Source organism: Pinus tabuliformis, chromosome 7 (assembly GCF_031772625.1).
Source record: "Pinus tabuliformis cultivar Carrire ecotype Pingquan chromosome 7, CPIR1, whole genome shotgun sequence".
Lineage (NCBI taxonomy): Eukaryota > Viridiplantae > Streptophyta > Pinopsida > Pinales > Pinaceae > Pinus > Pinus tabuliformis.
Genome location: NC_142293.1, coordinates 1,679,950,606 through 1,679,963,267, shown reverse-complemented (window position 1 = coordinate 1,679,963,267; position 12,662 = coordinate 1,679,950,606). Strand labels below are relative to the sequence as shown.

Genomic DNA, 12,662 nt, shown 5'->3' with positions numbered 1-12,662 from the left:
GAGTACACTTTGCCTTGTTCCACATGGTGATCTGAAAGTTCATCTTCTCTTCTCAATATTCTGAGAAACACTCCCTGATTCCTGTCATATGCCACAAGGCTCCACTGTCTATATACCATACTTCTGATGATGCAGCACTAGTCATGCACGCCACTTCTTCTTCCAACCTGGAAGCCAACATAGAGAAATCGAAATCTCTCTCTTGTGCAATCTTCTAAAAATCTGTGTGAGTCCCCTGAGGTGGATGCCTCTGCATCGTGGTCTCGACCCATAACTGATTTTCCCTTTCTGTCTCTGATTACTTGCTCTGATACCATGTGAAAATTCTATCACTACAGCAACTGATTTACTTTTCCTACTTATTTCATCATAAGTTATTCATGAAATTACTTCAACAAACATTAAAATAAATATTGTTGCAGATATCACATCGTAATACAGAAACAAAAATATGCACACATTGACACAGTTATTTTGGACTAATGTCCCCAGAAAAACCCAATGTGGGAAAACCAGTGCAGCAAGGGAGGATTTTATTATTCAACAAATTTCTTGTACAACAGGGTGCCAAACTAGCTTACCCACAGATAGACAAACTTCTAGCAATTTCCTAAACCCAGCGTTGGCCCTACTAACCTCTACTACAGCCTGAAACCCTCTGCGTCAACCTACTGAAGCTCTGCGCAGCCTCTCTGGGCTTCTGCATCACTCCTGCAGCCTCTGCGTGGATGACGCAGGCCCTTCTGGCTCTACGTAGTCTCTGTTGCCTCTGCGTGGCTTCCTTTGGCTCTGCGTTTGCCTCTTCTACACTGATCTCCCATCTCTTTGTTCCGTACTTGCTACCTCCGGACTGCTCTCCAGACCACTGGTTCAATTTCTCAGCAAACCCCGCTCCAGAAATTGAAATGACTGGTCTCCCTCAATATGTTCTCCAAGTGCCCCTCAAGCCTCCTCTTATACTTTTTCTGTTGACATCTCAACGGCCGAGATTAAGTCCCTAATCAACGACTAAGATTAGATCTGGCTTGATCCCTGTCTTTTTGGACCATTCTAACACGGATTCATATTAATATTTTACTTTCCCTAAGTTTCGACTTAGGGACTCCATTAAAAATATTAATTATTTTAATATCTCCTTATCTGTTTAGAATCTGCCCAAACCCTTTCTGGGTATTGGAGATCTCATGTGCCCCAACCTCTCCACCAAATTTTGTGGCTAGGGCACATCCGATGCTATCCCAAATCAACACCCACCTCACTCCTGGAGGTATGACGGCGATCAAGTGAAGTCTTCCTCCAACCTGGAGGACAACCTATCAATATCGGCATGAGCTACCGCCTGGTCCTGCTTCTCCTCTTTGTCCTTCTTCCTGAGAGGACACTAGGTACTGTAGTCGCCAAACTCGCCACACCTAAAGCACTTGACCTTTGACAGGTCCTCCTTCTTCTTTTGTTGCTCCCCTTGTCCCTCATAGGGACCCTTTGATGCGAGGGCCACATTCTCCTCCTCCTTCACCTGTTTTTGTCCGTTGTTGTTGCCACTGATGGAGCTCTTTAAAAGAGCTCGCCTCAACTCCTCCTGCTCAAAACCGGCCCACATCATGTCCCAACTTGGCAAGGTATCTCTACCCAAAATACTTTGGACGAATACCTACCACTCCTTGGAGACACTGTTTAGTGCCAATCACACTAGCTCTGTGGGTTGAGGCGCTGCCCCAACAGCTAACAACTGGTCTCAAACCTCCTGAATCTTGGAGAGGAAGGGGTTTATGCCTTCCCCCTTCTGCATCCTGATGCATCTCAACTTCTCTTCTATGTACATCTTTCGCTGTTCGGAAGTGCCCTGGTACAGCGTGGAGAGAGTCTCCCACATCTCTCTGGTAGTACCTTTGCCAACTATGTGTGAAACAATGTGATCCCAGACTCCATCGAGGATCAACCTCTTCGCCTACGCCATCTCCTTTCTGTACTCCTTCGTCTAATCTGCATCTTGGGGTACTGCAACCACTGCATCAATATATGGCTTTAGGCCATATTCATCTATAAAGAAGGATATCCTTGCCTTCCATATGACATAGTTAGAGGCACCATCCAACCTATCATGATCACGAAGACCAGTAGTGGCTATCTCAACAATGTCGAAAATTTCCTCTTTCCTTCTGCTCAGTTGTTGCCTAGCTATTCGCACTCCCTTTTGGAGTGAGAAACTCTACTCACAACGACTGTTGATCTGCAAGGAAAAATCGAACTTCTTGAGACTAGAAGTTCCTTGAGGAAAAGTTTCCCTCCATGTGTGCTCTTCTCCTTCCACCCGATGCTAGCTCTGCTCTAACAAACTGCTGCAAAACTATTGTGTCCAGCTAGAGATCTGCTCTGCGAAAATATTGGGTTGCTCCCTCTGCCTCTGGAATCACTCGATCTGGAGAGATCGAATTTTTCTATCCCTCACTCAGAAAAATCGAATCTCCTCAAGAAACTCGGCCTCTTGGCAAAGTGATTGTGTTGCCTTTGGGGTTTTGATCTGCTACCCACATTGAACAACGAAACTCCTTTTGTCTTTGCTACTGAGCTCTCTGGCTAATCAACTGCGCTCTAATACCATGTGAAAATTCCACAACTAGAATCCTATTGTAGCAACTAGAAATTATTCTCCTAATTGTTAATTAAATTTAACAATTTATTTACTGTTTCCTACAGCAAATACTGAATAACTCACACTGCAATCTACACAAATAAAACTACAGAAGAATAAACGTTGGAAGAAATGCTAGCACACACACATAAAATAACACAATTATTTTTGGACAAAAGTCCCCGGAAAAACCCAACTTGGGAAAACCGGTGCAACAGCTGAGGGTTTTATTATTAAGCAGCAGTGAAATAATCTGAGTACAATCTGGATGTCGAATACTAGCAATCCTACAGAGAAAATACTGGCAAAAATCTAGTGAGGAATTTTCCTCACCCCACAGGCAAATTCAGGCTCTGACTACAACTCCAAGTGAACCATCCAAACTACCTTTGCACAGCTACTGCGTCACACTAGCGCGGTCCCTTTTGCACTCAATCTGAATCAGCCTCTCCTCAAGCCGTCTAATCTGTTGTTGTCTGGGAAAATGTCTCTCCTGGCCTCCAGAACCTCTGTCTAATTTCTGGCACTGAAACTCGACTTTCCCCAACAGAATCGAAACTACCTATAGAGGCTACTACACTACCCCAGCGTCAGCTTCTTTGTGGCTCTTATGCCTCTCTGCAAATGCACTCACCGGATTTGGAATTCTTCCTACGGCTTCACTGTCTCTACCCCTCGCTCACTGCTTCAATTTGTGACTCTCTCTCCAACAACTGACTGCTACTTCTCTGGAAATCGATCTGCTCAGAAATCGAACCTCTCAAGTGTTTTCTCCAAGTGCCCATTGACTTCTTCTTATAACCCTTTGTTGGGACTCTAACGACCAAGATTAAATCTTAATCGATGGCTAGGATTAACTTGAAGTCAATCTGTGTGAGTTTGTGGATCATTCATGCCTTGACTTAATTAATTCTGACTAATTAACCATATTCCCTAAGTTTAGACTTAGGAAATATTTAAAAACTAGCTAATAATCTAATTAAGTCATTTCTACACGGAATTTCCAAAACGATTTCTAGGTTTTGGAGATCTCCTGTATTCTAGCCTCCACAAAATTTCAAGGCTAGAACACATCTAATGCTACAAAAACTAAGAAATAGTGGAAGGAGAGAGTCATTTCACATCATCATCATTGTAATCACTCTTATTACTTGTCTTAGACAGACATCTTGTAGGAAGCAATATGCTAGGGTTCATGAGGAAACCTTAGGAGAAGATAAGAAGAGAGAGAGAGAAGAGAGAGATTTTAGGTATGATACTTGATCATGGTGATTCATTCATTACTCATGTGTATTAGATATGTGAGGACTGGATCGCACCAATCTCTCTAATATTCTCTTGAGTGTATGACAACTCTTTGCCTTTAAGCACTAGGTTTCTTGGAGAAGTTCAACAATACTTCTAGTGTTAGGGTTTCACCTTAAGGAGGCGATGAAACTAGGTTTGTGATAAACCCTAGACGGTAAAAGAAGCATTGTTCTTGTCACTCTTGTAAGAGAAGGAATCTAGGGCTTTAAAAACCCTTGTGATACTTGTTATGCTTGTTGAAGAGGAGAGAAAGAGACAGCTTGCACATTTGTGGGATTTAAGTGTCGGAGTCAAAGAGAATGTAAAAGAAGAAACCAGCTTTGGTTAGGAGTAATTCCTCTCTATGAGTTGGTGTCTAGGATTTTCTTGGTTTCACTAGCTAGGGTTTCGAGAACTTGAAATTATACCAACTTATGATCAGCTGTGAATAGGTACATGTACTTCATCTCATAAATACAAATGAAGTGATTCAGCTGTCTAATTATTGTGTGCTTGCAGATTTTATTTTCAGCTTAGGTTATCTTCTTCATACGGTAATTTCCAGCACTACTTGTTCACGTTGATTTGATAGAACATATGGCTGAAATTGTTAAGAGAGTTAACACAAATTTTGACGATAAGAGGACAGATTTATCGCTATGAAATCTGTTGTAATAAAGTGAGAAGAATGAAGTGAAGTGAAGTATTCACTGTTGTTTGACACTATAATTATATATTTCAGATCAGCCCCAAGGCTGAAAGGTTTCAGGGATTAAATTTGGGAAACCTCTGCTGTGATGAGGAAATTATGAATTTGCAATAAAAGGTGTATAGAAACAATTTCTACATGGTATCAGAGCATTTCAGATATTTATACAGTGCCCAAGTTTGCAAATGTTGTGATTCCCTTGTCTTCAGAGTAGCCATTGACTGAAAAAAGAACACTTTCTCTTTTTATGCCTTAAATATAATCATGTTTTAGCTCATTTGGTTGGAGTAGTACTTTTCGAAACAACTGGTTTGGGATTCAAATCTTGTTCTCTATCCTTACAGTGGCTTAAGTTATAAAGTGCACACTCTCTTCTTGATCAGCATTGCTCCAAAATCACTCAGACGACCAAAAGAGGGGTTTAACCACCACAGTTGAGCAATCTCATGCTTCACACAGATGCAAAGGCATGTTTCTGACTTTTTTTGAGCTATTATACCACATTCTTTAAACCTTTCATGGTGTGCCAGTGCATATTTTTCAGTTTTTGAGCAGTTTTTTTTCCACATTTGGTTCTTATTGTTTGATTTTTTGACCTTAAGGACAAAGCTTTTTTAAGAGGGAGGGCATGTTCTGTACCTAACCACAACTCTATGTACATGAACTATTTTGTGTATAAGCTCATGATTTTTTATGATATATTTGTAAAAAAGTCGTTTTGTATAACAGGGGTCTCATGACTCTTATTAGTGACTTAGGCATTAAGTTATCGGTTTTGCCACTCTATTGTTATAAATAGTGATTTTCCCCTCTATGTATCTCAGATCATTTTATCGATACAAAGAACCAACATTTGATGTTTACTAGAGATGCATCCCTCCATTCTTTTGGATTCATAGGTGAAATTCACCTTTGGGTGTGCAGGTGCCTCCATTGTTTCTTGCTAACTTTTATGTTATCGTTGTTATATTTTAATTTTGTCATGGTTGTAGTTCCATTTTGGTTACAAGACCATTGCACATTACCTTTAATACTTAACTCCCAACACTAAGGGATGTGAGAACAAAACTCAGCAATCACTCTACACTCTCCATTTCTCTTTGGGACCAGCATTGATGAGTTGCGTTTACAAGGTACATGATCATATCGTAAGATTTTATTATTCTTGTGTTAAGCTGAGAAGGCCAATCTGAAGGCGATTGGTGGATCTTATCCACTTGGGTTCCCTGACAGTGCATTGCTCCATCTTGCTTAGTTTCATCAAATTTGTCTTTAAGTTTTGCTTTGTCCTCTTACTTGTCAACTTCCTCTCAAACAAATTCACCTTCTGGCTTTACAAATTGGGAAAAATATTTCCTGTGTTCTATTCATTTTTCATGAATTCTTTCAAGGTATAATCCATGCACTCTTTTGCTTTAGGAATTTCAAACTTGTAACTCCTTCACTCTATCCCTCACTAGAACACGAAACCTCTTTCTCAATGGCATATACATCTCTGTATCCAAATATTTTATACGCCCTTCAGTTGTGCAGGATATCCTCTACATAATCACTTCACTCATTCCCCAAGAGTACATCCTTGTCAGTCACTTTCCCTGCAATTGCTTCAGCAAATGTATTCCAAGATGTCTTTGCAGAATGTCCTCCATTATTCAAGATGTACTCTCTGAGTGGACCATCCTCACAAGGACTACTATGTCATTTCCATAGTTGGAGATCCTAGCAGGTCATCCTTCTATGCAGGATATCATGAATATGAGCTCCCCATCATCTCCACAATTGGACATCCCAACAAGTCATCTTCATGATGATTACTTTATCTCTTCTACAGTTGGATGTCATAAGTTCTACTGAGCCATCCTCTTCCTATGCAGGCCATCCTCGTAACAATCTCCACGGATGTCCTTATAGGTTGTCCTTCCTCTAGACAAGACGACCTCCCCACATTGTGATTACCCTCTTTACCTCTTGTCTAAGTAACATAACACGTCCTCCCTCCCCCCACATGTCATGTATTTCATGTGTCGACACAACACATGTGTGACACGTGTCTGACACGACAAGACACAAGTTTGATCGGTGTTGGACACAAGCCCTACTGGTGTCCCGAAACTTCGACGCGTGTCCAATTAAAAAGCATCTTAAAATCGATTTATTGCCTCATTTTCACGCAATGCTTTCACAAGTTTGGAGCTGTCAAAGGTTTTGGAGTGCAGCTAAGGGTGATTAAGCAATGTCAGAAGGGATTCCAAGAGTCGGGAAGTGGGTTTGTCCAGGCCCTACTAATGCTATGCAATTAATAGTAATGTTGAAGAAAGCAATTAAAGTGACATTCTCCTTTATCTTTCATTTTCATCCTTTTACTTAAATTTTTAACATTACCATTAAATTTAATAGATTCAGGATGTTTGAAGGTGGTTCCGACCTCATTGGATTTCATATGGAGAAAGTAAATTTTTAGATCCCACTCAAATTCCAGCAGACTTAACAGTTTTCAGGATTTCAGAATTGGGGGGATTGCAACGTTTCCATTGGAGATTGTCATCTATGAGGGTATGGAATCAGCATTTAGTTAAGAGGACAAAGCCCTCTATGTACCTCAATGTTGGTAGCATTGATTGTTGAACTCCTCTGTCATGACCCTAGTAAAAATGTACCCATCAATGATTCAATCTAACAGAATCTCGATTTAACATGTTAAGTTTTTTTTCTAACTTATTTTAGTGCTTAAAAGGTGATATTAATGATGAGTATCCCAATATAGGCAATGCTTTTGATGATATATAGTACTAGTTATTTGTTGTAGCATGATATTTTTTGGACTCTACAAGCCATTTACGGCCTCTTTGTTAATGTATTTTTGGTTCGAGATGGATTGCTCTCTGTGCTATTTTAGTTATATGCATTAGTTGTATGATTAAATTTGTATCATCATCGTGTAAATGTTTTATATATTCCATATTTTATGTGTAATTCACTAATTTGTTATATTTTTTAATATATAATATAAAATGTGTCCTCTGTGTCATGTTCCAGGGGGGTCATCATGTCACGTGTCAGATACTCGTATTTTCCTGTCCTTTGTGCCTTGTGTCCTTGTGTCATGTGACTTAGCTTTTTGTATGCCTCCTCAAGCTGTTCTCAATGGGTATGGAATGTCCTTATCTCATGAAATGTCTCCTTTTCAACCTTCAGCTTCTATGGACACCTGCAAATATGATAAAGACCACCTTGTCCAAATAGTCCTCCATCTGCTAATACATAAATCCACTATCTGAATCCACCTCATCCAGATTTCAAATAGGCACTCCACATACTAGTTTTGGATGCCCATGTAAGGAGTATGTTCCAAACTATTCCATTTTCTCCTGTGTTCTCAAATATTAGAAATGGGATGGAAAAAATGGAAGGAAACAGTTTGCAAAAACAGGAACAACAAGGGTCTAGTAAGGGCAGTAAACTTGGGAATCAGGATATACTTTTCAAAGAACTGCAGGAAATAGGGAAATGCCAAGAAATAATTATTGGAAACAGGAAGAAAATTTTCAAGTAAAGTTATCATCTATATATCAGCTTTATTTTCAGCCATACAACAATAAATCACAATTAATAACTTGAATCTCAATGCATATAGGAAAAAAATTTCATTGTTGGATCACTGGTTTTACCCTATACCTGTAAATTCTAATAAAGTGTCTTTTTTTTAGTGCTTTAGAACCGTTTTTTTAGGGTTACTGAGATTAGGTATGGTTTTAGAAAGTTTTAGTTCCTTTTGTTATTGTCCAAAACATATTTTATAATGCAGAATTGAATGGAAACTATTGGCAATTTTCAGAAGTGACAAAAAATGGCCTCAGAAATTTCCAGAAATAATTGAAAACCCCATCAGCATTTCTGGCACTTCGAGCACTTTGTGGACGTCCTGGGGGGCATTTCTAACATCCAGAGGCATTCCAGAAATAAGAAGCATGTTTCTAACCATCTAGAAATAATTCTGGGATACAAGTATTTTCTCTGTCATCTTGAAATATGAATAAGGCATCTGCCATCAAATCCATTATGGAATAGTTTGGCCATTCGGTATGTATGAGATAGAAAAACATGAACCTTGTGCCATTGCTTCTGAGATTATCTAGTGCATTGATCATTTTGAGTGGATATTTAAGGAAGCAACAATTTTATATGAAAAAATTCAAATAAGCCATGGCAATAAAGTGCAAGTATTTCTAAAAGAAAACATCCCTAGTAGGGAAAACCAAGTGGTGGCACAATAAAAAATGGTACTTCACAAACTTTAGTGCAAAGTTGGAAAGTATAAAGGACCAAGGGAAAAATTGCATGACAAAATATAACAAGTTTACAATTCAGGAAAGGTGGGAATAGGAGATAGTTTGTAGACATATGCTATATACACCTACGCTAAAGTGTTAGAGCGCTGTAGTAACTATTGAAGGGAAGATATTTAGCCTATGCAAGGGAATTTCTGTGGGAAGAAAGCAAACAATGATAAAAGCAAAGCTTTAGAATGTCACCAAGCCAGCAACTAAAATCGAACCCACAAGAATAGGGTGCAAGCATATATAAAAGTGAATCTCCCTTGGAGGGAAATCCCGGTGATGGTACAGCTAAGGATAGGCTTTTGTGGCCAGCTGAGCTTGTGGTCCAGCAGTAAACATGTGGGATTTTTCTATCACTGACTCGGGTTTGATTCCGATCTAAAGGAGAAATCCTCAAAGTGACATCCCCAGAGGTGCAGTTCTGTTAACTCCTACCAGATCCCACTAGATAAATCGATTCTGGTAGTGGGCTGGGGGGGTTAAGACCCTAACTCTGATCAAAAAATATAGTGTGTTCCATTTAAAAACACAATGATAGGTTTTTACAAACTTTAGTGCAAAGTTGGAATGTAGAAAAGACTGGGGGAAGAGTTAGAGGGCAGAAAATACCAATTTTGCTATTAGAGAAAGGTGGAAAGAGGAGAGCAGTTTCAAGACACGTGAGGCATATAGCAACACCTAAGAGTGAGGTACAATTTGGCATCAGGTGAAAAGTTGTAACAACTTTTTGGGAGAGGAAATTTAGCCTATTCAAGAAAATTTCTATGGGAAACAAGCAAACCGTGGTAAAAACCCATGAGAATAAGGTACAAGCCTTTCTAAAAGAAAACATCCCATAGAAGAAAAACCAAGTGATGGTGTAGCTAACTTTAGTGCAAAGGTGGAAAGTAGAAAACAGAGGGAAGAGTTAGAGGACAAAATATGTCAAGTTTGCAATTCAGAGGAGGCAGAAATAAGAGAGCAGTTCTGAGACATGCAATATAAAGCAAAACATGAGAGTGAGGTACAAACTGGCATCATGTGAAGGGTTTTGACAACTTTTTGAAGGATGAAATTTAGCTTGTGCATGGAAACTTCTGTGAAAAGAAAGCAAACCAGGTAAAAACAAGGTTTTAGAATGTTACCCAAGCTAGCAGCAAAATACACCAGTATTGTATATCAAACCTATAAGCATAATGTACAAGCAATTTTTAAAGCAAACATCCCTTAGAGGGAAAACCAAGGGATGGTGCAGCTAAGGATAGGCTCTTACGGACTTCGGTGCAAAAGTGAAAGTAGAAAACACTGAGAAGAGAGTTGGAGGAACAAATATCCCAAATTTGGGATTCAGGAAAGGTGGAAGTATTCCCCCCTCCCTATCTAAGAGGATGTTTCAAACCCATGACTGGCCTAAATTACTCTGCATGGAAAATCGACCGCATATGGTTTCAATTTGTTTGGCAGATTCAACGGTCGTGCGATGGTATAAGATGGATTTTAGCTTTTCCTTTTCTTAAAGATGATACTTCATCAAGCAAGTTGGAAGAAATACCCGCAGCCCATTTAGGTGTAGAGAACCTAACTACAACTACAAGGGACAAACCAGCCAACAAAAGGCAATTCTTAAAAACATGCCCTCGGGGGGATTTGAACACTGGGGAGATTATACCAGATACCACCACAACCCCATCAGCTGAATTTTAGTATTTCAAAGTAGTAGAAGAATATATCAGCAGCATATTTTGTAAAGCATGAGATACACAAGAGATGTGTCGATAAATATCCCTAATATTTTAAATACAATCATAACACGAAAAGGCATCATTATATGCATTGAAAAAACGGAAGAGCAGTGTACAATAACTGAGAGAGAAAATGACCAGAAGCTGTTCAGTATCAGAAAATAAAATGCCAGCATGCAATATTCAAAGATATATTCAAAATCCCCGCTTAATCATCACTCGGAAAACGAAAACATAATTCAAATGGGCATCTCAACTATTTGTATTTTTTTTAAATATTTGCATGTTTGTAACATGGATACAAAGCATCAGCCGTAAAGTAAACAGTATTTGTAGAAATTTATTGTCATGGTCAGTGGACTCTTACCTGTAATGTGAAGAATTGCTGTTTAAAAGCGCTTAACGGCCCTCAATTATTGGGGCTTCTGCAATTATTTCTGGTAAAGATGGGGCAGCTCGAATGCCGAATGATTGCAAATGTGGAAGTGTTTGAAAGGAAAATATATCAAATGGTGCTGGTGGGCGAGTGGGACTTTAACGTGTGCATATTCTTGCCCTCCGATGACACGGAAACAAATTCTGTCCCCATCGCAGCACGTGGTGGAGATTCAATGAATCTCTTAGACTCCATTGATTCCGTTGATGGGTTTTTGTAAGATATTTTGTCCATGGTTTCAAACTTTCAAGCAGACTTTTAACTGCTCTATGACTCCTGCGCTTTGATGACCCTCTGCCTGGGTTTGTCATCCGGTTTTCAATTTATCAAACCATTCTTCTAATATTTTTTTGCACTAGCTTAATGATTTATGATGATGATGATGGTTAACGTCCGCTGAGACCAAATAATGGTCTATCGGACCTAAAGAAATAAATTATCTATTTTGATTTAAGATTTTATTCCTAAAGATTTTATACTTTCTATCCCAGCAAGTTTCAAATATAAAGAGATACAAGCAAAAAGTGTTATACTTGATAGAGAATTTTAAGAGAAATAGTAGTTGCACCTAATCCATAAGAATTTTAAGAGATAGTAATTATACTTAATAAATGAGAAATTTAAAGTAATGTTTTCATTTAATTAACAAAATTTCAAGCATAAAATTTTGACCTAAAGAAAGAAAGAAATTATTTTAACGTCCACGAGGCTAAAGATAGCCTATGGGACAGATTGCTTTTTCATCTGCTTGATGTATTCGGCCCTTTTTTTGTGAAGCTTCACAATAAATGCTCCCTTCTTCTCGACAAACCCCTCGTTAAATAGATTATCCCAAGAGTTAGCTGCGAGCGTATCTGCATAACTTTCCATGTTGTCTTTGAAGGCCTCACATTCTAAAATGAAATGTTTTTCTGTTTTCACTTTTCCGGAAGAACAAAAAATGCATACCCTTTCCTCCCACACTTCCTTTGGCCTTTTCCAGCGCCCTGTTTCACAACGGAGTTGATGAGAATTAGTCCTTAACTGAGCAATAAGAATTTTGGCTCTCCAAGAGATATTGGCCTCTATGTATGCTTTTGGTTGATGATTATGAGTGGGATTAAACACTTCAATATAGTAATTTTTCTTTCTTCCTAGCTCCTTCTCCCAAGTACGTTTGTGGAACTTTTCCATAACAAAAGCTTTTATCTCTTTGTTGTTTATGGGGCACGCGTTCAAGCAAATATCCCATTTATTAAACCATTTGTTATTTTGTTGCATCCAAGTTTTTTTGCTCTTGCACAATCTATCATTAAAGACAACCTTAGGCCATCTACCATCTTCCATTTGCTCAATTTTTTTTAAATAACTTATGACTCGCACCATAGCAATTGCTTCAATAGGAGCAGCCCCTGTTTCACTTAACAAGATATCATAAGGCACTGCACTTTTAATCTTAAATTTGTTTGTAATCAAATGCTTCTGAATTTTCTCAATTTGTCTCCACTGCATGTCGGAAGTACTGCTAGCCCACAGTTCACAACCATATAGAATCACTGGA

General features: G+C 38.9%; 1 protein-coding gene across 2 annotated transcripts in view; it reads right to left on the bottom strand.

The window, feature by feature from the left end:
• Positions 1-11,332, bottom strand: part of LOC149254914 (uncharacterized) — a 218,814-nt gene extending 207,482 nt beyond the window's left edge. Inside the window, exon 1 of one of the 2 annotated variants that reach the window (XM_089460276.1) lies at positions 11,054-11,332. The gene's annotated coding sequence lies outside the window, so the exon portion shown is untranslated. The remainder of the gene's footprint in view (positions 1-11,053) is intronic. The other variant, XM_089460275.1, reaches the window with a different exon arrangement.
• Positions 11,333-12,662: the final 1,330 nt, after the last annotated feature.